Below are 25,904 nucleotides of genomic sequence, written 5' to 3'. Positions count from 1 at the left end.
CACACAGTAACAGTGCAGAAATCAAATCACATCTGACATACAGACCAGCCTTTACACAACAGGAACTTTCTGCTGGGGACAAGGATTGTTAATATATCGATTATTGTCCAGAGGTGGACCACTATTTATCAAAGAAACCTGCTGAGGTAAGTGCAAAAACGTACTCCGACTCCGTACTGCTAAACTCTGTCAAGGGTGGGAAGTTTCTTTGCGATGCGAAGATCTTCAAAACTCCGTTCCGAGTTCGACATTGAATTCACTTCGTCGTGTGTTAAAATGTGCTCTTGGTCTCTTTAGGATTGAAAGAAAATGTGTTCTTTTGAAACGTGTGTGGATATGGGGACCCAAGGGCAGAAAAGTTGACTTTATTCCGTCAACGAGTGACGCGGAAGAATGTGCTGCATAGTTTATAACGGAAGAAACGAAGTGAGGCATTTGCAGTTTATAAGATAAACAAGAGTACGTTTTACAAAACAGTTCGGTATTTTCTTTTGAAGTGATTTATTTTCATGGCCTACAGCTTGGTTAACTAAGAAGTGTAACACACGTCACAGAAGGAATGAAGCCTGTGAGAGACTGTAAACGTAACTTCATTGAAAACGCGGCCTACAGGGACTTGTACACCGCAAACCCGTTAGTAAATTATCATAAAGTGTTATCGCGTCGTTGCGTCGCTGGCAGTGTAGATGAGGTGTTATTCCTGATGTATGTTTTTATGAATGATTCATAATACTTAGACGGTGCAAATAAATCGAGTCTGACCACCCAGTCGTTCAAAACGGATGTTAAATTGTGCAATGGCATATGCTCAAATCGATTTACTGTTGATTCTGTGTTTTGACAATTATGTCTGTTTTGAAAGCTTAAATGTTAAAATTATGTTTTCGTTAAGAATACGTCTGGGTTTTTCTTTCGTAAAGTCGGATGTGCTTTCATAGAGGAAGTTGTGCTGAAGGAATATGCGCCCTCAGGGGTGAAATAAGTTAGCTCAGATCGGGTGTGGCGAGAGCACTTTGACAAGACATGAATCTTGCCTGGAAGTAGCAATTGCATGATAAGTTGTTACTCATTTTATCCAGGACTAGACGTAGTTGTCTGGTCATATAGTGTAATATGACCCACATTACGTGTAGTTTTGGGTACTATTGCACATGTCCTGTAAGCTGTTGAGGCTGATGCTCTGAGCTGTGCATGAAAGAGTTTTCGGTTCAATAGTATGTCACAGTCTGTAGGACCTACATTTGGTAACTAGGTTAATAGAGCAAATGGGGTTTGTTGCAGTTATAATGGCTGATGATAATTTTAAAAAGGCAAGTAGCCATCATACAGACAAGCAGTAGATGTATAACATGTCTATGAACATTTTCAGTCAACAAAGATTTCAGATTACATTTATATTAATTTATAAGGGAAAGTGCATACTTTAGGTGCAGTCACAAATTAAGTTTTACATTTTTAATCACTTTTTACCAATAGTTCATTTTAAATGGTCTTGTAGTGTTACAGGAAAATAAAATTCAAATTAAAAGTACACATTCATGAAATCAGTAATATGGGAGAATAAATACTACATGTATCAGCAAAATGCTTTTTAGAAAAGTTTTAGGTGGAGTATAACATGTCACACTAGTTGACATGAAATATTTCCCAAAATAATTTTGTCAACTATACTAATACCAATAGCACTTGCCAGATTTACTAGAATGTAGTGTTGCTTGAGTTCTGTTCTTTGAGCATTTTGGATTGAATGTTGGTTGTGGTGCAGACACTCTTTTGGCAAGGTTTACACTGCAGCTGAATGTGGCCCAAATCTTATTGTTCCCCTAACTCGTGACACAGATCTGTTCATTAGATGACAGTGCACAAGTGCATTGAATCTTTCTGTTTTCTAGATGTGGGTGTAACCGAAGGTTGTTTGGTTCATTATTTGATCCCTCCCTTTCAAATCCAATCACAAGTGATCACAGTTGGTGCATTTTAAGTAATCAGGTGTAAACAATGATGTGTTTCATCTGACCAAATGTGATCACAGTCACGGTTCATTTTGTTGTTACTTTACTTTACTGCCATCATGTTACTATAGTAATAGTCCGGTGTGCAACACAGTATCATTTAAACAGTCTGCATAGAGCCGCGACAGACGTGTTTGAGCTCATAATGTTAAAGTGCTTTCTTGTTTCATTCTCCCTTGCTCTCCTCAACAGTAACTTTTAACTGCCTTGTCTAATGATAAAAAGGCAAATATCAATAAAAATTATATAATATACCATCTGCAAATATATGCATATCTCGTTCAAACAGATTTAATAAACAAACCTCACAAAACTTTAGCACATCCAGCTTTCTGTGGAGCACTCATTTATTTACCTCTAAAGCACACATTCTATCAGCCTCTCCTCAGTAGCTCCCTGTCACTTTTAACTGTCTTGTCTAAGGATAAAAAGGCAAATATCAATAAAAATGATATAATATACCATCTGCAAATGTGCTCATATCTCGTTTAAACAGATGTAATAAACAAACCTCACACAACTGGAGCAGATCCAGCGTCCTGTGGAGCACTCCTTTATTTACCTCTAAAGCACATATTTTAACATTTTCTGCTCAACAGTTCCCTGTCACTTTTAGCTTTCTAATGTTAAAAGGCAATATCAATAAAACGTCTATTATATACCGTTTGCAAATCCGCACAAGCACGTGAGTGTGATCAAAGTCTTTATAGCAAGTCAGTCCACTGTCGGACATGTTTGGAACGCTCTCGGGAGGTTGTTTCCAGTCATGACAGTGCAGCTCCAATCTTGTTTCTCCAGTTGACTGGAGAAAGACCAAAATCTCCAAAACTGTTGGTCAAGGTTATGATCAAATAAGATATTTCAAATCAGCAGTAAAATGCCTCCGCGTCTGAGACCGTCAACCCGCGCATCTTATCATGTGGTTTGTTGAGCGCGTTACCGCGGAGACATAGTGCATGTGGAGGCTTCACGCTATTCTCTGCGGCATCCATGCAGAACTCGCCACGCGCCCCACCGAGAGTGAACCACATTATAGTGACCACAAAGAGGTTACCCCATGTGACTCTATGCTCCCTACCAACCATGCTAATTTGGTTGCTTAGGAGACCTGTCTGGAGTCACTCAGCACGCCCTGGATTCAAACTCGCGACTCCAGGGGTGGTAGGCAGCGTCTTTACGCGCTGAGGTACCCAGGCCCCCCTTCTTCCTAATATATTAACACTTTCTTTATGTGCAAATAAATTACAGAAATGTTATGACTAAACAGAAATCAGAAGATTTCAAAAACAGTATTATTTTTAGATTATGTTTTACAAAGTTAAAGTTTAGTGTGAAATATAAGTAAATATAGTGCTGAATAAGAGTTTATTCATTTTTTAGCAATTTTATGTTTTTTACTATATTAAGTTTTGTAATATATCGGTGTTGTATCAGCCTATCGGCCACCCTGCTCTCTGGATATCGGGATCGGGCATTATGAAACACATATCTGTCGACCACTGGTAAGTAATATTACAGTACATTCTGCAATTGACTTATAAATGCTACATTAGCCATCAAGAAATTATTTCTTCATAAATTGTTGATATACTGTATTAAAAAAATAAAAAGAATAGCTAATTGTAATTTAAATTATTAAATTATTGTAACTATACATGTTATAATGATGAACATGCCAGTTTTTGTAGTTGCATGTGGTTCAGTTTAGTAGTGTTTGCTGTTCAGATCCGTTATGCATGCCGAAATGTTGTCAATCTGTACAAAAGCTATTGTCACATTGCATTTTAATGGAGGATGCTGTAAATGTGCTTTATATTTTCTGCTCTTGGTGAGCTTGTGGAAAGAAGGATCCCTGCTAGTGTACTTCTGGTTATTGTCCTTGTGATGTGATAGACATGTCAGTGATGTTATTTATTAGAAGTCAGTACATGCACACACAGGTCCAGTGCAGTGTGAAGAATGCTGCAGCAGGCCCGCGTGCAGACGAACTCAATGTAGCCTGCAGCATGCTTCTCTGCACCCACCGCACCTCTGTAACAATTCTACCATTGATGCACACCGTGTAGTATTGTGGTGGGCTTATGAGGAATGAAGGGTCTCTTTGTGTTCAGGGGTCTGAGAGAGGTGTAGTGGAGGAGAGGATGGTGACCTGTTCATTCAGATAACTCTGGGGTTGGGAACCTTTTTTCAATAAGGAGCCAATTTTAAAATTTTTGGTTGATGCATTTTTTTTTTTTTTCAAAAGAGCCATAGCACAAATAAATAATTTTCTATTTAAAAAAAACGATGTTTTCCAATAAAATAAAATATTTATATTGCCCATAGACTACTCAAAAACAAACAAATATGCAAATATTGATTGATAACATGTACAAAACACATACAAACAGAATACATTTTTAACCGTCATAATTGCCCTTCTTTAACTGTTTGAAACTGAATCTTCAACCAAAATTCTTGGATTTTAACACATCCCCAAAAACCATGGGTTGTGTCTCCATCTTCGGATTGACATCGCCAACAGGTGGGTGTGTCTTTGAGACCAAGCCTATACAATCTAGGGGGGGTCCAATAGAATCAATGTAAAATCTTAAATTGGATAAGGTAAACCCTTGCATCTCTAGATGCAATCTTGATGTTATTTAGAATCCTAGCCCACTCTCCCTCCTAAAATACCATGTTTAGATCTTTCTCTCATAATCCCTTAAGAGAAGTTGAAGTTCCGTCCCTCAGACTCTGAATTAGCAGGGAGTAATACTTTGATGCCTCATGACCTTTTCCAAAAGCAGTATTCACCACTCCCAGAGTATCTGCTGCTTTAGGGGGTGTAAACTACTCCCAAAAACAGTACAGAGCAGGTGGTGCAGCTGCTTATAGAACTGAGATCTGGTAATCCCAAAAACTTGAACCCAATTTTTAAAGGATATCAACACTCCACTCTCATATATGTCACAGAGTATAGTAACCCCCTCACAATCCACTCTGACCAGCAAAAAGGGGACTTGTTGATACATAATTTGGGGTTCAAACATTTTCTTGAGACAACATTTAAATAAATGTCCAAATTAAACACTCTGGACACTTTTGTCCATACCGAGTGCAAATGCATGAGAATGGGGTGTAACTTCTCTGGTTAGTTTGATAGAAAGGCTTTGCAATGTCAAAATATGGGCAAGCACTTCCAGTTCAATAAAAAACCAGGGAGGGGCTCTCTCAGGTGGAAGCGACCAATGAGCCAAATGTCTGAGACCGAATGCATAATAATAAAACAAAATCTTGGGTAGGCCTAGCCCACCTTTGTCAATCGGCCTATGTAACTTATTGAAATGTAATCTGGGACGCTTCCATTCCAAACGAATGTCTTTGCTATGCTATCATATTGCTTGAAATAAGAGAGGGGAACATCTACAGGGAGAGATTTTAGCAGGTAGTTGAATTTTTTAATACAATTCATTTAAATAACATTAACCTTCACAATCATTTATAAATGTAATGAAGCCCACCTGTCCACATCGCTCCAAATTGGCGCTGTCGTGGGGTTAATGCATACGTTTTTCTTTTTTATGTTTATTCTTCTTGTTTTTAATCTTGTTTTTGACACTCAATACATTTTTTCTAATAGATCAAAATGTCAAATGTTAATATGAGTAGATTTTCTCTCTCCATGTGGAATGTGAATGGGTTGGGGCACCCCATAAAAAGAAGGAAGGTTATTTCTTTTCTTAAACTTCTTGAGTGCTGGCTCAAGTAAGAGCAGGGCTCTTTACATTATAAAGAGACATTATATTGATAAGTAAACATCTACATTTCAAATGTCTCAAACAGATTAAAGATAAATTATTTAAGCAGAAATTCAGGGGCAAAGTTTGATTTTGGCTAATATTTATGCACCTGACGCTGATGATCAGGGCTTTTTTATAAATCTTGAAGGGATGTTGCAAACCGCTGGCACCCCTCATGATATAATATTGGGAGGAGACTTTAATCTATTTATGGACTCAGTCCTTGATCATACTGAAGAAAAAGCATGTAAGCCCCCTAGAGCAACAGTGACACTTCACAGGATGTGTAAAAATCTTGGTTTTGCAGATATTTGGAGACTTTTGAACCCATCAGGTAGGGACTATTCATTGTTTTCATCAGTCCATAAGTTTTATTCTAGAATATATATTTTTTATATATATATATCAAAGTCCCTCATTTCATCTGTTGTTGATTGCTCAATTGGAAACATCTTAGTCTCAGATCACACCCTGGTGAGTTTTGAGGTGTTGCCACATATGGAGAAAAAGTAATCATATAGTTGGCATTTTAATGTATCCCTTTGGCAAAATCCTGATTTCCAACTTATGTTTAAGGCTGAAATCAATGTGCATACACCCCCCTAAAGCAGCAGATACTATGAGAGTGGTGATTAATGCTTTTGGAAAAGGTCATGAGTCATCAGTGTATTACTCCCTGTTAATGCAGAGTCTGGGGGACGGAAAAAAGTGATCGCCAGGCAGATGATTTTAAGGGGTTGGAGGTCAGGTGGAGCATCCTCTTTTCAGGAGTGGTGCTCAGATATGGGAAGGGTGGCATCCTTTGTAGAAGGGTCATTTAGAAGAATGGGGAAGTATAACTTGTTCGTGGAGAAATGGGGTGAATATATGTCATTTATGGATGTGATTATAATGATTATATTTTGTATTTATTTAATAATTTATATATAAAAAAATATTTATATATTTTAGTTTTGTGTGTGAGACTATCATTTATGACTATTGGGATGTTGTCGCAGAGTGGGATTGGGAGGGGTAATAGTGGGGGTTAATGTTGATTCTGTATATGTTTTGCATAATTAAACATGTTTCTATGTTTAATTATGTGAATAAATAAAAATTATTAATCTAAAAAATCCTTTCCTTTCACCTTGAAATATAAACAGTCAAAATGTAACCCCTACCATTACACCTCCCCAACCCACCCTGACCCTCAACAACTTCCCTGTGGTCACACATCATTATAGACACACACACACAAATATAGAATAACCACACACATAACTAAACTTCTCTCTCCACTGCCCCTCCCCGAGAGCCCTCCAAAAACGCCAAATAACTTGTAATGTATTTTTGAATTATTTATTAGATGTTATATTATAACCAAAATATCTTCCCAAAGAACAGGATGTGCTCTTTTATTCCCAGAGGATGAGCTACAATAGTAACACTCAAATCAACTGCACAATCACTTGAGGAACCTTTACTGCTGGGAAAAAAATGGCTTCAGCAAGTTATGCCATGTACATAGATTTATGTTAAAGTTCAGTTGCACTAAAAAAAATTTTTTACATTTAGAATTATTTTATTTTTTCAAGTTAGTGTATTATTTTCAATGGACTCAAAAATAATAGTTTACTATTCCTCCAGTGTGCCTTAGTATGTTTTAACAGATTTGGCCATGTGGAGTGAAATGGTGACTGGTGCTAGAGTTATGCGTAATGGTCTTTTGCTCCCAGTTAGGAGATCTAGACTGCTGGGTTGTTTCTCTTACCAGTGTTTGAAAGCAGCCATATTTGGTCAAAGAAACTTCTACTGTTAGTCCAAAGGCAAGATAAATTATTTGGAGGAAAATTGTATTGCCTCAACCTTTATAACAGTGTCATTGCCTTTTAAACCATTACTTTGGATTTTCTTTGGATTAATTACCATTATCTCTGAGACTTGATACCAAGTCACACCATTAGATCAGACAGTGAACTGTCATTGAGGGAGCTTGTTGCAGAAAATTATTGCCCATTTGATCAGTCTTATTACTCAAATGTTTGCCATTTTTATTGATTTCTAAGCAGTATTTTAATTTTAATTGTATTTATTTTTGCTGAGTTTTCAATTTTTTCCTGAGAGGTCCAATGAATTACTTACTAGTGCTGTCACAGTACCAAAACTATTGCAATTTTTAAAGTGCTTTAGTAAAGATCCTCACAGCATAATCTAAAAGAGAACATTGGTCTTATGTTTGTCAGATAAAGTGCTGCACAACAGAGCATTACATTATAAAAGAAAACATTGATTAATGCTTCTATTCAGTTACAGAACTCTTCCTTGTGAGATATAGGTTCAACATAATAATAATAATAATAATAAAAATATGTTTTACTAAACACTAGTAATATATTTCTGTCGCAATTTCTTAAAGTTCAAGCGTTGAACTTATATTTGAAACAAACTTTTATTTTGACATGAAGGGTTTTACGGTTCTGTGTTTGTGATGGTAGTTTTCACATTTCCGGGTAGGATATATAAAAATATAGTCAACGGTGTTTTTGCGCTCTCTTCTGTCGGCGCAGCACGCAGTACATATAGTCATAGAACACTCGCTCAAATAAGCGTGTGAGCATTTGTAAGCAGCTGTGTGTATATCAGACAACGTGCCAATACCGAATATAGTCGGTGCTCGGTACTACTGGTATTGCAGAAACACTGATATCATTAAATCTTTTTTTATTTTAGCATCGACTTGGTACCGATTATTTAATTATTTGACTTACCTTTTTGTGCCTTATTGTGTTTTAAGTGGCACAAAATGTACAATTTTTGCCTGTACTGTTATAAAATTTACAAAAAGCTGTTATACTAAATTAAGCCTCTCTGAGAAATTCAGCTAAAAATGAACTGGTATCGCAATAACCATTGTATTGTAGCCTCGTCATTATGATACATATCATATCGTGATGTTGTTGGTGATGCACAGTTCCTCTAACTATGACTCTAAAATGGGTTAAGGTTGAATGGGATAGCAGAGTTCTGTACACTAGTGTTAAAGAGTGTTTGTAGATAATTTAGATCGAATGACATTATGAAGAAAATGACTGAGATATGGTGCTTTATGATTGCAATTCTTTACTGGAATGGCTGAAAATGTTTCATAACACATTCTTGTTAAAAGTGTTGTAAGTGTTTTTTTTGTGTTTTTTTTTTTAAATAGCCTCTATTACCTATCAGATATGACTGAAATAGGTTCCACGAAATATCACACTTTTCTCTGTAAGCCCTAGGCTTGGTAAACAGCAGTGTAAAAGATGTTTGCAGGCAGTGGACAGATAATTTGTTTAGACAATCAGAAGACTTTCTGCCTATAAATCATTGTGTGCATTCACAGGGCAGGCCATATGCTCGTATAAGTGCCAGTGAAGTGTCCTGCTTCCACAAAATGCTTTGGGTCAGATGACAAAATGCTCGATATGAATGCTGCAAGAATGCACATTTAGTTCTCATCCAAACCCTAGTGAGCTCAGATACCTAGCCTTGCTGTCTAGTGCCTAAGTAGGCAGCTACCTTATAAAGCAGCATCCTAACTAAAATTAAACCTCATATTTGACTTGATTTGAAGTGCTCTATGTAGGCAGGAACTCCTACAAAAAGTACTCCTAATGTGAAGCGCACCAGAGACTGAAAATACGCAACACACACACATTGGGTAAAATGTCAATTTTAATTGTATTCATAATTACATTTTCTTTCACTTTGTCTACCATCTTGCATGTTTGTTTTTTTCACTGAGCTTGTCGCAGTGGATCATTGTATTGCCTTCTCCATAATTCTAAGAAGGCAGCATGATATTGCTGCCTTCAGTCTTTGCATCTGGAGTGTGTCTATGGTGATCACTAGGCCTAAAGACTTCCTGTTTGTGTAGGAAAGTGGCCTAAGGAATGTGGTTTCATGTCACTTGGTATATATTCAAATGTGCATTCTCATCAAATGGAGACACTAACTATTGTTTTGGAGTGAGCTATGCCTTAAAAACCAGCTTTAACATTCATGCATTTACTTGATTGAGAGGCACATCGGAGGCAAATAAACTTTCACAGGTTCCCACGGTTATGAAAAACCTGAAAATATTAGGAAATTAAAAAATTGTGTTTTCTAAGCGAATTAATTCAATGTTAAAAAATGATGGAAAGATTATGTAAATTTTCTAAAGCAAATATATACAGTTTTGTAGTTTTGCTCGGATCGAAGATATTTCTTGGGCCAGAAATTGCTCGTGTTGAATTTGGTGTAGTGTAAATCTAGTAATTCTTATTCTGAATCGCTTTTTTCAATGAATAATTTGAACCGGTTCTCAAATTGATCTGAATTATTTATTTGCGACGCAGTCAGTAATTGTTCCAAATCATTAATTTAACATTGATTCAAGTTTGAAATTTAGTCTATGGTAAGGGGCCATCTGAAAAGTACACACTGTGCTAAAACGTGCTAATAATGTGGTGGGTATGGTAACGGACCATCTGAAAAGTGTCAAATTGGGATCTCCTGGGATTTTCACACTCAACATTCTCTAGAATTGACTCAGAATGGTGCCAAAAACATCCAGTGAGCGGCAGTTCTGCAGATGGAAATGCCTTGTTGATGAGAGCGGTCAACAGAATGGCAATAATGTTTTGAATTTACAAAAGTCTACGGTAACTCAGATAACCGCTCTGTACAATTGTAGTGAGAAGAATGGAATCTCAGAATGCTATTCTGAGATGCGGGTTGGTGCCATTTTGGCAGCACAGGGGACCTACACAATATTAGGCAGGTGGTTTTAATGATGTGGCTGATCGGTGTATGTTGAAATTAACATTAACCAAGATAACTGTTATAACAATGGTGATACAATGTTGATATCTGATGATGAACTGATTAGCCGATCACATGCCTGATCATTAACTACAAGTTGTTATGACAACCAACAACTGCACAAGTTGAACCTGAATTAATTTTTGCTCCAACTGACACTTAAAATGGTTGTTGTTCTCTGTCTCAAACGCTCATTGATAGTTTTTTATCTTACTTCTTATGGAGACTGTCCAGCGGCGATTAGAATCATCATGGTGCCACCTAGTATTTAGTCAGGAAAGCTATCGATATTGTCCTATAAATGTGCATGTCCCAATGGTGATAATGGCCAAATGTTATCTCCCAAGAAGGACATGGTCCAAATGACTATTTTATCCACGCGATGATATTTCCAGTTGTTTTTTGTTTTTTGAGTAGTTGCACTGGAGTTCGTTCACAGCTGCATTTCTTATCCTTCTTGCAAAGAGTTATAAAAGCTACACTTGTCACTGTACCGTTGTAATGTTAATGCATTTCTATGGAGTTCTATGTTGGAGTGTAAAACGGAATTCTGAGTTTGATTAATTAACTTAGCGGGCCAGTGGAAGAATTCCTTAACAAGCCCTGTTACAGTTAACATGAAATCACATTGGACCCTATCTAACCAGACCAAAGACTGCACAGTTTGGACAAAAAAAATAAATACATTGTGATTGCAGTTTGTACTGCGAAATGATAAATATTTATAATATATAATTATAAAAATATTAATGTATTAAACTCCATTTTGCCACTGCTTTATCAATTTTAAAAGAACAAATAGGCATGAAAATATATTAAAATAACTTCTCATGTTGAATAAGGTTAAAACTAGCAGTTTCAATGGCCAATAGACCAATATAATGCTGATTTTAACTTGCAAAACTAAATATGATTTTTGTGTATTTTAAATGTGGAAATAGCTGCTCATGCTGGTTTTAGTTGTACTGTTGTTTTTTTTTTTTTAAAACAAAATTTTAATTTTATTTATTTATAGAGTGAATATGTTGCTCCCCATTCCGTCTTTTTCTAACTTAAATCAAGTAACAAAACATGGTTTATGACTGTGATGTAAACTAAAGGCTAATTAAAAAAATCAAAAAAGGAAATGTCAATACTGGAAAGAAAACAATTCTCATCAAGCTATTCATGGGCTCTTCATGGGAGTTACTGTTATTTCAGAATCATAAAAGTATTTGCAAGAATCTCACAGAAATGTATTTCGTTAAGTGTGTGGTGTCATGAGGAATTTTATCCGGCAATCTTTTTTACTGCTTGTATACTGATCTGATAAGGTTGATTTATTCCTCCAAAATGGCAGCAAAACGTCCGTTATTGACGCCCTGCACAAATTCCCTCATCCCCTTGGGAGTAAATCAAGTGTGACTGTGTCTGGACTCTTGAGAGAATCAGTGTGGAATTGCTAAAGCACGTGGCACTGCAATCTTCCATAGATGAGCAGCTCTCATCCTGCGGAGAGTGTTTACTACTGTACCTGCATGAAAACACCAGCTAAACCCTGCTAAGTCACGAAGAGTTTTCAGGAAGCTTGTTTGAAAAGTGTCTTGTCATCATTTTTTCAATTTCCTTAAATCTGACACTAGTGGTACAAAATTACACACTTCAACTTAAATTACACTAGGTTGTTGGTTGTTTAAGAGTTGTTTGTTGAGGGTAGGGCTGCAACTAATCATTATTTTGATAACCGGCTAATCTAATTCAAGGAAAAATAATTTGTATCAAGTTTATTTCAGTAAAAAAATCACTACAAAAAATCCTATTGTTTTCAAATGTCTACAAATCCTTAAAACAAGATACATTTACTTGAGAAGCAACATATAAGGTTTGTAGACTTGCTTTAAGAGAATGTATCTTAAATATAAGTGCATTTTTTACTAGGTTGTACTTCTAGATAAAATAGACTTATATTTAAGATAAATTCTCTAAAAGCAAGTCTAAATATCTTATATTCTGCTTCTCAGGTGAATGCATCTTTTTAAAGGATTTTTAGATATTTTAAAATAGTTGTATTTTTGTATATTTTTTATATTATATTCAACATTCTCAGATAGCAATATTAGATATTTACTGTATTTTGTAAAACAAGCCAAAACAACAAATAAAAAATGTATTTTGTTGCAGTCTTTAATGGGGTGAAGACAACCCTCTCTCACCTTTTTGTTCACATCGATCCATCTTTAACTCACAAAAAGCAAACTCTCTCTTATTAATAAAGCTGCATATTGCCAGTTGTCTTCAGGATAAGATACACACTGTAACACATGTATTATGATTCACCTCGTGGTGAGGTTTCACGTTATAATCTAGCACTAGAAGTACTTGCAGTCACACTGGTTCCACTTCTTTGAAGGTTTTTAACAGAGCTGATGTGGCTGTGTGTAATTCCAGCTTTAAATGAAGGTATTGTGTGCTAATGTGTGCAGTAAGATTAAAGCCGTTGGGTTTATCCTGCAGATTACATGCCAACAGATGTTAACTTTTGCTGTGATGTGCACACATTACTGTGGGAATTCACAGTTTGGTGCCACTGCAGCTTCCTGCTGCACGACCAACAGATAGATCTGTTTGTGCATGTCAGCACAGTTTGGTGACAAAATTGGATGAAGTTCTCCGTTTTTGGTTCACATTGAGGAACAAAGGGGAAAAAACAGTGCATGGAAATATACTGGACAAATGCCAGTGTTAATCTCATCAACCAAATTACCAAATACATTTTTTGTTTTTTCAACAAAGAAGAAAAATATAACAGATAAGGGAAACTAATTACTGTAAATGTTTAAATCGACATTCAGTAATGTCCATGCTTTCATATATATATCTTTTTTAATGTCATTGTATATTAATAATCTTGGATAAGTCCATAATTAATGCTTTATATGTAAGCTTTCACCAGATGAGAGCTCTTTGTAAATATTAACCTCCTTTCATACACTGTCTTGTTCATATATCACATGAAGCACAAATGATTACGTTGCAGATTTGGAACAGTGTGTATTTTTTAGGGGTATCACCAATCCAATACCTGGATCGGTATCGGCTCTGATACTGACGTTTTTGGACGGATCGGTATCGGCCCGACGAGCCCAATCCAAATCTGATATTGTTTGCTAGTCATGTTCGTTACCGTCAAGCTCAAAAAATGACAATTAAAGCAGTTCATATGATGACATTTTATTCAAAGCCACTTGAAGACGTGGGATAGCTCTGTGAATCACAAAAGGCTGTGTTTTATAAGTAAATATATCAAATGCACACGCAGCTTCAGCGTGTCAGTGAATGGCGCACACTCGCGGCTATTTATAGCCTTCACGGCGTTGCGCAATATTTGAACGCTACTCAGGAACATCTCAGATGTAGATGCTCAATAGTTTGGTTTACTTATAATATGCATATAGAATGGCATCGGAACTGCATTTTACCAGAATTTGAATAAGAAGCACATTAAACTACTATGAACTTGCCTACAAACAGACACACTTACAGGAATTCCTGGAGAGTTTAGAATGTAAAATAAAATTGCACGGGTTTAAAAGTTAAAGGTGCATGATTGAGATATATTACTATACATTACTATTATAATATATTCTTCTTATTATCATGTTTTTTTACAAATTATAATAATATTCAAGTTCCAAAATTGTATCGAATATTTTGGGTTCCAAAAAATAACTGTGTGAATGAAAAGTGAGCTGAAGTCCTACAACTAAATTAACAAAAAAAAGAGGTCTGAAAAGTTGAAACATTTTTGAAAAAGAAAAAAAGAAAAAAAAAAGGCTTCTTTTCTACGGATGACTTATACTGGAATTACTGTTAATTTTGCTGCTACTTTATCCAGTATACTAGTTAATAATAAAGTATTTTTTTAATAAGCTATACATTTATATTGAAATAATGTGTAGTTAGAGGTTTGTGTTTCTTACATATTAAAGAGTACTCCCAATTAGTTCCACACAATAATGTAAAGATATTCTAAACTGATTATGCTAAAAACAACACTGGTATCGGATCGGGATCGAAATCGTCATCGGCCGATACTGAGATTTCCGATATCAGAATCGGATCAGAAGAGAAAAAGTGGTATGGGTGCATCCCTACTATTTTTGTGTGTTTGATTGTTACTAGCAGGGACTAAAAACAGTTCAAGGAACAAAAAACTAAAATGAATGAAAGTTTTGGCAGAACAAAACTGAAAACCGGAACAAAGTGATTTTCAATTGTTCCCGATTTAAATGCTGGTAACCGGTTATAACGGTTAATTTTGTTCAAATAATGTTTTAATGAAACTAAAGGCTAAAGGGTTTATCACAGTACGTTTTTGTAACTACACCACGTTGCCTGAAAAACTGAAATGTGCTTTGATCCTGAAGGAAACTGCTGCATCACACATATCTTTGTGTTTTTTTGCCCATTGTGGTTGTCACAATTTCTGAATAAAGATGTATAATTATTACATATACTGTACGTGCACGACTAATCCAGATACAAGGAAAACATTATTAGAGGTAAAATGTACATTTCTCAATTGTTTCAAAGTCTTCACTGAATTAATGTTCGATATGACAGCCGGGTTTTGACTGAGAAGCAGATCTGTAAATAAAATTATACTTCACTGTTAATTAATTGTATGCTGGTAAGCAAATGGCTTATTTTGAGCTTGTTTTCCAGACCATGTTGCTTGTTTCTCTTGTGAGATCTGGCAACACTGCAATAGATATTTCACCCATCCCTTAGAGAAGAGAACTGTCATTTTAAAAAGATCATTATTAACCGTTCTTTTATTTTGTCCAGTAACCTTTTGGAAAGGAGCCTGCGGAACAGCACAAGAACACATATCTGTGACACCAGGCATGTGTGCTGTGTAAATACATGCTGATTTACTGCATGATTTCACTAAACGTGTGTGACCGCTGTATGACACTATCTCCTGATGTCTGTCCCTGTCCCACACAGATACATAATTTTAATAATTCTGAAGTTATCATGACGACTAACTTCATCCTGGAATGAATGGACATGTCAGTCATTAGAGCTCTGATGATAGTCTGCTAACTGAGATAGAAATAATGTCATGGACAGTAACGCTATTGAGTAAACTGACACTGGCCACAGGAAATGAATCAGCAGTGCATTACTGTCAGATCACACTTTAGTGTATGTTTCCACCACTAAATGTGAGCTGCATATTGAGCTAACCTTTCAACTAATGTAGGAAATCATTTATGCCATGTAATATCAAAATGAAATGTGTCCCTGGCTCAACAGAACATTAAGCAGCATTGTGAATATCCCAATTATTATTATTATTTTGTATTTTTTTACATTAAAGTGTTTCTTGCATTCTTTACACCACAGCATGGCAAAGGAAATATTTTACTCGAGTGGAGAGCTTCAGATTAAAGTCTGATTTAGACGTGATGAAATAAGAAGACCAGACAACAGGTTTCTCTGTTGCGTTGTGCTTCACTTATTCCACTCAAAGCAAATATACAGTATAACGTGACTAGTGTAGTCCAATTCCTGAACAAATGACTCATATGAGCAGGTCCTTTTAATGAGTCTTTATTTAAAAATACTTACAAACTCACAGGTTATCCATTTGGTTTGAATCAGTCTGACAGTCCTGACGAAAACCGAATGAACTAACTAAATCAGTCAGAGCAGTTACTGAATTACAATCTGACTCATTTACTGAACCGCAAGTCACCTCTTAGTCACCTCTTATTTAATGTGGAGCAAGAGATAGTTTTGGCTATGTCTACATTAATCCAGATACATCTGAAAATGGCATTTTCGTTTCAAAACGCCCTCTGTCCACACTAGCGTTTTCAAGCATTTTCCAAAAGTTGCTCGTCCACACTGAAACGTAAATCATGTTACTGCGCATACTGAGCGCATATCACTGTGTTTTTATGAATCTTGAATGTAATCGCCATGTTTTTAAGACATCTGTCTTAATTCAAAATGCTGTTCGTCATTTTGACCATAATAAAAATAAAAAAACAAGCAAGCATCTTTACGTGGTATACGTATCTGCCAATGCGGCTTCACTCTCTCTCTCTCTCGAACTCTGGAAATAATAAATAATTTTCCACATTCGCAATGCAGGAATTTTCACTCACAAATGTGAGAGAAATGCTCGCACTGTACAGCCCTACTGTACCTGCAATAAAATACATTTGAATAAAGCAAATAAATAAAAATAAATTGGCCACTCCACTGCAAAAACTGAAATCTGTAGGAAACACACATGAACTAAAAAAAAAGAGAAATGATTGAGAATTGTTTTGAAATTGGGCCATGACTCCCTGAATTGGTTCCAACCACTAGTCTTTGATTTAAACTTCAGTAGGAAAAATGTCATGAGAGTTGGTAACTTCAACTGATTTCCTTGAATCACTTCAAACTGTCCATCTAAGGGTGCTTTCACACTGGCAGTTTAGTTCCAAACAGAGCACGGTTCGCATGAAAAATTGATAATGTGAAAGCTGTCATGCGGACTGGGTTGCGCACCATGGTACCGAACCTGAGACTACCTGTAGGAGGTGGGCTGAATTCCGTTGCAATGGAACTGTAGTGCGATTCACGTGAATGTGAAAGCAACTCGGACTCGGGTGTGCACTCGTTCAGGAAGTAAAGTAACACGTGCATTTTAGCCAATGAGGACATCATTAGTTTCGACAACACTAGGATCAATACATTCTTGAAAGTCCCCAAAAAAGTAATGACACCACAATGACATACAAGTACAATCAACACTATAAATACTGTCTGTTTATCTATCTACCTATACACCTATATATAAATACTATTATAGGTTAGAAATATAGGGTATAATAGGAGATGACAGTGGCGATAACTTGACCTTGGACACGAGTGTTATTAAGCGTGCAGTGTAAACAAAGATGTAAATGAATTCCTTGGAATCAGCAGTCTCCTCAAAAAACAGCGTTTGCGAGCAGCAGCAAGCCGCCTTCTCTGAACCTCTGATGAGTTACGCCATGAAGCGCACATATACGCAGTTGTCGTTCACTCTGCTGTGCATAATGGCACCAAAATAACAAAGTATAATGAGTCGCGTTGTGTTCACCATGCGTGTTTGTGATGACGTAAGATGAATGCAAATGGACCGGGGTTCGATAGAATCAAGTGAGTGTGAAGCCAGACCAACGCTGCGGGGGGCACCGGGAACAATCGCTCTTGGAATCGGACCACAGCAAACTTGTCCAATGTGAAAGCCCCTTAAGTTAATTGGTTTAAAAATATTACATAAAATATATACATTTTAAGTAATTTAAAAGCAAATATTTGAAAGATAATTCTATTGAATATCGGATAATCTAGGGGTGCACCAATTGATACGCCACCGATCGAAACTGGACAATTTTCATCTTAAATCGTGTGCCTAGATTTAGGGCCAATCTTTTTTGCAGCACACGGGGAATCACACATACACTGCTCCTCTAATGAATGAGCGCTTGCTTTGGTCTTGATTCATGACTGTGTGGCCTCTGGAGGGTGAATTGTTGGCAAATCTAAGCATTCACAAATTTTTACTTTCAGACATTCTGTTCTTCAGATTAATTTGCAGGTTTGTTTTTAAAAATGTGAAAGAAATGCACATGTATGAATATTATGTTGAGTCATTACAGTAGTAATTTAGACTCGCTGCTCTGTGAGCTGCTAATGGCATAAAACAAATTGAACAACAAATAAACATGCATATACAAATATTAGTGTGATATGTCGTGAGTCGTGACAATGTTCAGCGATAGACTGTTTGAGCGATCATGAGCACTTTCAGCTTCACTCCCTTCAACATACTCACTCGTGGTGTCAATCAAACATGCACACTCTCCAGGTGCTCTCAATAACTCATCAGTCACTCATCACGGCGCTATTCTGTGACGATCCCAATTTAAATCAGATTAATGTTGGTTAATTGCCACTAATCACAGTAATTACATTTGAACCATAACAGCATCGCGTCTTCATTCATATGCTTAATTATTAGTGATTTGTGTTTTAGTAAAACGCCAAAGGCAGTAAACAAACCAGATATTAATAATTCATTTTAGAGCTTGTAATGGATATATTTTTCTTTTTTTGAACATATCTCTGATGTGTGTGATACCCTCATGGTTTTTACTGGTTGCCATTATGTCACATTGACCTTTATTGACAACAGAAGTATTCATAACTGTTTTCATAGGGCCATAGGGCATTATTATGTTAACTAATACAACTTTTGATTTGAAAAATGTAACTAACATGAAGTTTACTACAGGAATGTTGTTAAATAATGTTTACAAGTGGAACTTTTTTGTAATGTGTTACCATCATTTTACTGTGTGGGGCATAAACATATAACTGCAGCATATAACTTGGAAAAGTGGGGCAAAGGGCACTTAAAAAAAAAAAAAAAAAAAAAAAAATCGGTATCAGCCGATCTTAGTGTTAAAAAAAATCGGATGTTGGTATCAGCCTCAAATTTCCTGATCGCTGCACCACTAATATAAACTGAAAAGCCTTGCCCTAGTGTGGGGTTGCTCCGATACCAACATTTTGGCTTCAGTATGATACCAGTACCTCAGTATCGATACTTGGGCAACAAATAAAAAGCCTCAGATTGTTTATGAAATTACATTTGAAAATGACTTGATTAAAAGAACTGCATAAAGTCCAACAGATACAAATTCTGCATATTCAGTTTTATTTTTTCTAGATTCCATGTAAAATGTTTCTATTAAATGATATGATATAATGCTTTTTAATCAAATTGTTACATACAGCTTTAATAAAATGGAAATATAATAATTCATATTTAACAAAAACTTGCATGCAATGAAAAAAGCAATGCAAAAATGATTCAAAAGTAACGTAACGTTACATTCATACGTTTTAAATATCACAGCTTAATATGCAGACTGGAAGTATCTGTAGGTTTAATTCACCTAAAATGTAACACTATGGCTCGGTGGCACTATAAATATTTTTATTGTTTGTTTGTTTGTTTCATTAGATTTGATTTGCCAGTCCTGCCCTTCAAAGCAATATTGGCTTGACCAATGGCGGGAGTTTACGGTGGGACTGTTTGTACAAATTAACCTTGGGAAGAGTTTTCTGAAATCTGTCTGAAAACTGTGATTATTTTTGCAATTCTGTTTGGTGACTCTAGTGGCACAGCAGTTTCACACTTTAGTGAGTTCTTCCATGAACAATTCCACCCTTCCTGAGCTCAGCTGTAATTGCACAGAATGTAGCAATGCTCCCAGAGCGCGTGCGTGTGTGTGTGTGTGTGTGTGTGTGGCTGCAGATAGCTGATATTTCCTTTTATGGTGGTGGAGGGATTTTAAACAGGAAATGACATCACTGAGTGCTGAGTTAGAGCAAGAGCCGTTACTACAGCACTGCATTCCACACTGCGAGACGCCACTCGCAGGAAACTAAACTAAAACTTGAAAACTTAGGGAAAAAACTTTTTTTCTTTATTGGAGATGTGTGATAAGAGTGAATGATGATTGAAAATAATAAAGCATGACTGTTTAAAGGGTGTTAGCAGTGAGCAGCTCTGGTAAGGGTTGCGGGCAGGATGCAACAGCCCTGCATGTTTGTCATTCTTCAGGGTTCTGTGTGTGCGTTCTGTCTGTCTGGCTCCTGACGTCACCGTTGAGCTTATAAAGCATAGATGACACAAGTCATCTCAAAGATGTAGTCGGCCCAAACATGTTAATTCTGGTGTCATATACTCGTGTCCACGTCGCTCCAAACTTGGATGACTTTCTTCTATGGAACACAAAAGGTCAATCTTTGAAAAATATCCTGGCCGCTCATTTCCATATATGGGAAGTGAATGAAGACTGGGTCTGTCAAGCTCTGCAATTATATAAAGTAGTCCATCCATAAGACTACATTCCAAGTCTTTTGAACTCATACAATAGCTTTGTATGAGGAATAGACCCTAATTGTATTATATATTTTGATGATTATGATATAGAACCCAAATTAATTTGTTTCCTATTGTAGTTCTTTAGTATTATTATTGTTTTTCTGTCTTCAGACTGTTCGGCCAGTACATTGCAGATACCTCAAACTTGGCAAGATGGCCCAAAATCCAGCCTGCTACTCAAGCATATATACACACATCATTCCAACACGTTCAATCATATGGGCTAAAATCAAAATGTATATCTCAGATTTCCATCCATACTTGCAATTTAGAATTTTTTAAAGCTTTTACAAACTCCTCCTAGGCCATATGTCCAATTCGCCTACATTTTAGAATGTATAATCTATGGATCCTCTTGTTTTTATTCATAATTATTTTTAATTTTTTTTGCAAAGACAGTACCGATACGAGTGAAATTTCATGGTTCTCGATACCAATTTCGAAATCACAGCAAAAATGTGCTAATATTATTATGTGCTATTGAACACACCAGTTAAAGCCACACTATGTAACTTTGCTTTGTTAAAAAATTACAAAATGTTATTAATGAGACTTCCATAATTTAATTCCATCATCCAAACCATGTATTTACTTTGCCCAAATATACTTTGATAAACCTATAGTAATGATATTATATTATAAATATTTTAGAGCTGTCGATGAATGGATTTTGCAGGAAATTGCATACATGCATCATTCACTTGTGCGTAAGGTCATACACAGAGAAAATAAGATCTGGCTACTGTTGCATGTGTTGGAGTAGCTAAAGCAGAACGTTTGTTGTCACAACAAACAAGAAAAATTTACCATGGATCATTGAAAACAGCAAACCTCCAGGGAATCACCTTTTGTAAAAAGAAACCCCAAAGAGAGCAGAGTCTACAAGCAAAAAGGGAAAGCGACAGAGTCCGTAATAAAACACAAATCAACATTGGCTTGGCTTTTCAGAGGTGGCGACAATTCTGAAAGTATATAAAAGTGATCCAGAGATGGCATTTTTCTTACTAAACAGGCAAGATATTTTATTGATATGGTTTATGTATAGTTGTGTAATCCACAAATGTGTGTGTAGTGAAATACAATAATTATACTGTAATTGGTGCAGAACATTTCACTTGTTATCACATGTGTGTATTTTTCTTTTATAAAGATAATAATTTATATAAATAAATCCTTTAGTAACATAGTGTAGCTTGAAGTTATTTTTAATTATTTAATAATTATTTTAATAATAATTATTATTTTCCAGAACATTTTTAATTAGCAATACTAGAAATTATTGTACTAGACATTTTTAATTTCATCATCAAATTAGAATCAATTAATTCACAAACAAGTGAACCTTTTCAACATGTAATTTTTTGGCCAAACTTTTATTCAACAGCTGTCTTGTTTGTGATATTTTGATTAATTATTGTTATTATTTACAATTTACTATAAAGTTGTGTAACAAGGGTTTCAAATGGGCAAGAAGAAGACTAAACTGGCTGAACAATCAAAATAATGTTTAATGAAAACTTAAGAAGACACAAACATAAACACACACGGCAGCTGCGTATGGCTCTCTCTCTCCTGAACTGCTGCATCTTTTTCGACCTTATCCCTGTTGTCGGCTGATTATCCTGATTGGCTGCTGGACTCACGGCCCGGCCCTCCCCCTTTGCCTCCGGCTGGGCAATCCTGGCATGAAGTACTGCTCCCTCCTTTGCCTATGGCAGGCTTTCCCCGCCATTCTAGACCTGGGAGGGAGACCAGGGGAGGGAAAAGGGGAGAGGGAAAGAGCGAGGCGGAGCGACAGTGAGCTAGAGAGAGGAGAGGAGGGGAAAAAAAAATTGCTCGCCGGTTCCCCAAAACGCCGTCACCTGGTCCTCGACCAGAGCGACCGGAGCGAGACCTCTGACCCCTGGTGGATGCCCCTCAATATTCTGGCGGCTGGTAGCGAGCCCCTCCGCCCCTGGCAGCGGCTTCACCACTACAGGTATCCGGCAGCGAGCCCCTCCTCCCCTCGCAGACAGCGGCCGTTCCTCCACGTCCAGGTGGTTGGCAGCGACGACTCTGTACCCTGGCAGACAGCTGCTCTTTTGGGCGGATGGCAGTGGTGAGGACTCCACGACAGCGCATCCCTCCTCCTTCCTGGGTTTCGGAACCAATGTGGTAAGGAAGAGGCAGGAACTCTCTGAAAAATCTAAATAATGTTTCATGAAGTCTTTTATTATGACGTGTTTTTGACGGATGCTTCCCTTTTCTGGATAAACAGTTCACAACACGGCCCAGTGTGATCATTGAAGGCTTTTAAGTCATGTCTGAATATCTCATCTGTTTATACTGGCCTTTGAGTCTTAAAAATGAAATTAGGACACTGTTTTCAAGTGTTTGTATTTTAGATTACTGGTGTTTGTGTATGTTGTAGGGCTCACAGTTTAGGAGCGGGTTTGGTTATTAGCAATAATTAATAATTATCATAGATAATCATTAATTATTAAACTCAATAGAACATCGATTAGAATCAATGTTACAAAAGATTAAAAGATTTTTGATTCATTAAATTGTTTAGCACCTTTTTTTGTGTTTGGCCCTTATGTGCACAAGATTCAAACTGTGCACAAAACTTGAACATGCCAAAGTTCATAAATTTCTGTTGTTACCAGCTAATCAAAATGATAATTCCACAAGACTCTAAATCGTTGTCAAAACATATGACTAGTTCTTGTAAACAGCACTTTGTTTCAAAATGTGTCCACCCTGATGTTTGGGAATTGCGTAAAACCAGCCAATAAACCAGCTCTCGCCATGTTTTAGAGCATCATGCATCAGATATGGGTGTGTCATCTGAGGCTGAAACTGCAGATCCCTCTGACCAAATACACAGTGGAAATGCATGACGCTGTTACTATGTGACGCTGTTGTATATTTAGTTCTAAATTAAACAGATAAATAGTTTACCACCCACAGCAGGAGAGACTGGTCATATTTAGAGACACATGATACATGACGTCTAGACATGTGATGTGCAAGCTATTACGAGAGACATTGTAGGCCTTTTCAGCTGCATATTTCAGTTTGGATGAAAATGAAAACAAGGTTGTGAGGAATAGACCTGTGCTTGAATTTATGAAGAAGAAAAAATTCAGCTCAAAACTTCAACCAGAAACGAGGTGTGTAATAATATCTGGCGGCCTTATTAAGTTAGGATTTAATGACCACAACATTAAACAATGTAGATTTAAAATGAAGAAAATGAAACAAGTTTGTTGTGTATAGCCTACTTTGTATATTGTGTTTAATGTGTATAGCCTATAGCTGCTCAATATTTTTAATATTTTACTTACCTTTTTGCACCGCCTTGTTTGCACAGTTGTTTGTATCTTTTAAATGCTTTGCTGTTTGCATTATGCACTTTTAAAGATATTTTTACTTCAAGGGCACAAGTGAAATTTTTTTATTGTTCCTTATGTGTACATACCATCCATACTGCATATCACAGCATTGACTTAATTGCTTTAGAAAACTCAATACAGAATAGTTGCATTGTTTATTAGATGCACAAATATAATCATGCAAAATTATGAAAAGTTGACTACAAATTGTTTTCCAACTCCTCTTCCAAATCTGAGCGCATCTTGTCCTGTTTTCAGAACAAAACAGGAGGAATTAGAGTAACATGATATTTGAAACGAGTTGGCTCAGCTGTTGTCACATTAAGTTCAGGCGTGACGGTTAAAACAGTGCCACATACTTGCATGAAAGCTCATTTAAATACAGTTCTTTCGGTGTCCTCAGTAGAAAATAATTTTACGGGAACGGGAACAGTTCCACTAAAAACAGATTTTAGTTCAGGTACTAGTTAGCAGATCCAGATCCAGATTACTTGGTACAGACACTGACATAAGCCTCCCCAGACAGGGCGTCTGTAAATTCTTGGAGAGGCTTGATAGCTTTATTTACGGACTCTAAAACTTCAATATCTTGCCAAGTGGGGACAAGATGACGGCATTTCTTGTCGGACCCCAGGACACGGACTATGGCCTTCTCCTGTTCAAGAAATCTCTCCATCATCTTTTGACGTGAACCCCATCTGGTTGGGGACTCCGTTACCAGCTGATGACTGGGTAGACCAAGCTCAGCCTGTACTTTACCCATCTCTCTTCTTTTTTTCCAACTATAGGAAAAGGCAGCAACCGCCTTTTTACAAACCCCAATGGCACGATCGATTCGTGGGTCTTTCACACAATTCTCTTTACAATAAATAAATAAAGAAAAAACAAAGAAAACTATTTTTAGTGTCACTATTGGTCAGTGTCAAAACAAGTCTTTTTCACATTTCCACATGTTATTAATGCACACTAAGGGCACACACACACACACACACACACCATGCACACTCACACACTATACACACACACACACACACACACACACACACACACACACACACACACACACACACACACAACACACACACACACAATAATACACACACAATTATGATTAATCATGCATGTTCATTTTGTGCAATATGTTTTGATTTCATTAAATTGCATTAATTACAACATGTAATAATTGGGCTGGCCTGTTCATGTGTAAAACAAAATCAACATCACTTGAATGCATAGCCATTAGACTCTTACCTATAGCGTTGTGCAGTTTATGTCCAAAGCACTGGAGGTTGGGCCACTCATTGTCTCTCAGAGCTTTTACTATGTTGGTGCCGCTGTCTGTTGTCATACAGATGAGTCGTTCTTCATCAAGGTTCCATGAAGTCAAAGCATCTTTTAGCCCCTGCGCAATTATTTCACCTGTATGGTCATCGGGAAAGTACGCTGTTTGAAGGCAGACGCCGCAGAGTCCAGTCGTCAATATAATGCACAGTCAAACTCATATAGGGCTGCATCGTTCGACTGGACCACAGGTCCGTTGTGGCGGAGTAAAACGACACACCCTCCAGCTCTCTAGCGATCTTTTCACGAGTACTGTTGTACAGGCGAGGCAAGGCAACTTCGGCAAAATATTTGCGGCTTGGTAGCACATACCTGGGGTCGACAACTTTAAGCATGTTAATAAACCCGGCTTTTCCACAGGGTATATGGGCACCATATCTCTTGCTATATATTTCGCCACTGAATCCGTGATTGTTTTCCACCGGGGCCCTTTCTTGTCATAGGGGATACAGTTCGAAAATCTTTCTAAGACCGTAGTTTGTTTTTTTGCGGATGTGTCTGTGTTTGAACTGCGGTCTTGTTCGTTTCGTTGAGAAGCACGCACCTCCCACTCGGCTGCATGCCTCTGTTTAAGATGCTGGAA

The 25,904-nt window shown here is 36.9% G+C and overlaps 1 protein-coding gene across 1 annotated transcript in view; it reads left to right on the top strand.

Annotated features, from left to right (window-relative positions):
• The window catches only part of tln1 (talin 1), a 132,411-nt gene continuing 106,507 nt past the window's right edge, over nucleotides 1-25,904 (top strand). The window contains exon 1 of the mRNA XM_052116262.1: nucleotides 1-146. The gene's annotated coding sequence lies outside the window, so the exon portion shown is untranslated. The remainder of the gene's footprint in view (nucleotides 147-25,904) is intronic.

Source organism: Xyrauchen texanus, chromosome 43 (assembly GCF_025860055.1).
Source record: "Xyrauchen texanus isolate HMW12.3.18 chromosome 43, RBS_HiC_50CHRs, whole genome shotgun sequence".
Taxonomy (NCBI): Eukaryota; Metazoa; Chordata; class Actinopteri; order Cypriniformes; family Catostomidae; genus Xyrauchen; species Xyrauchen texanus.
Note: the sequence above shows the minus strand (reverse complement) of the source record. Positions and strands in the feature narration are given on the sequence as shown.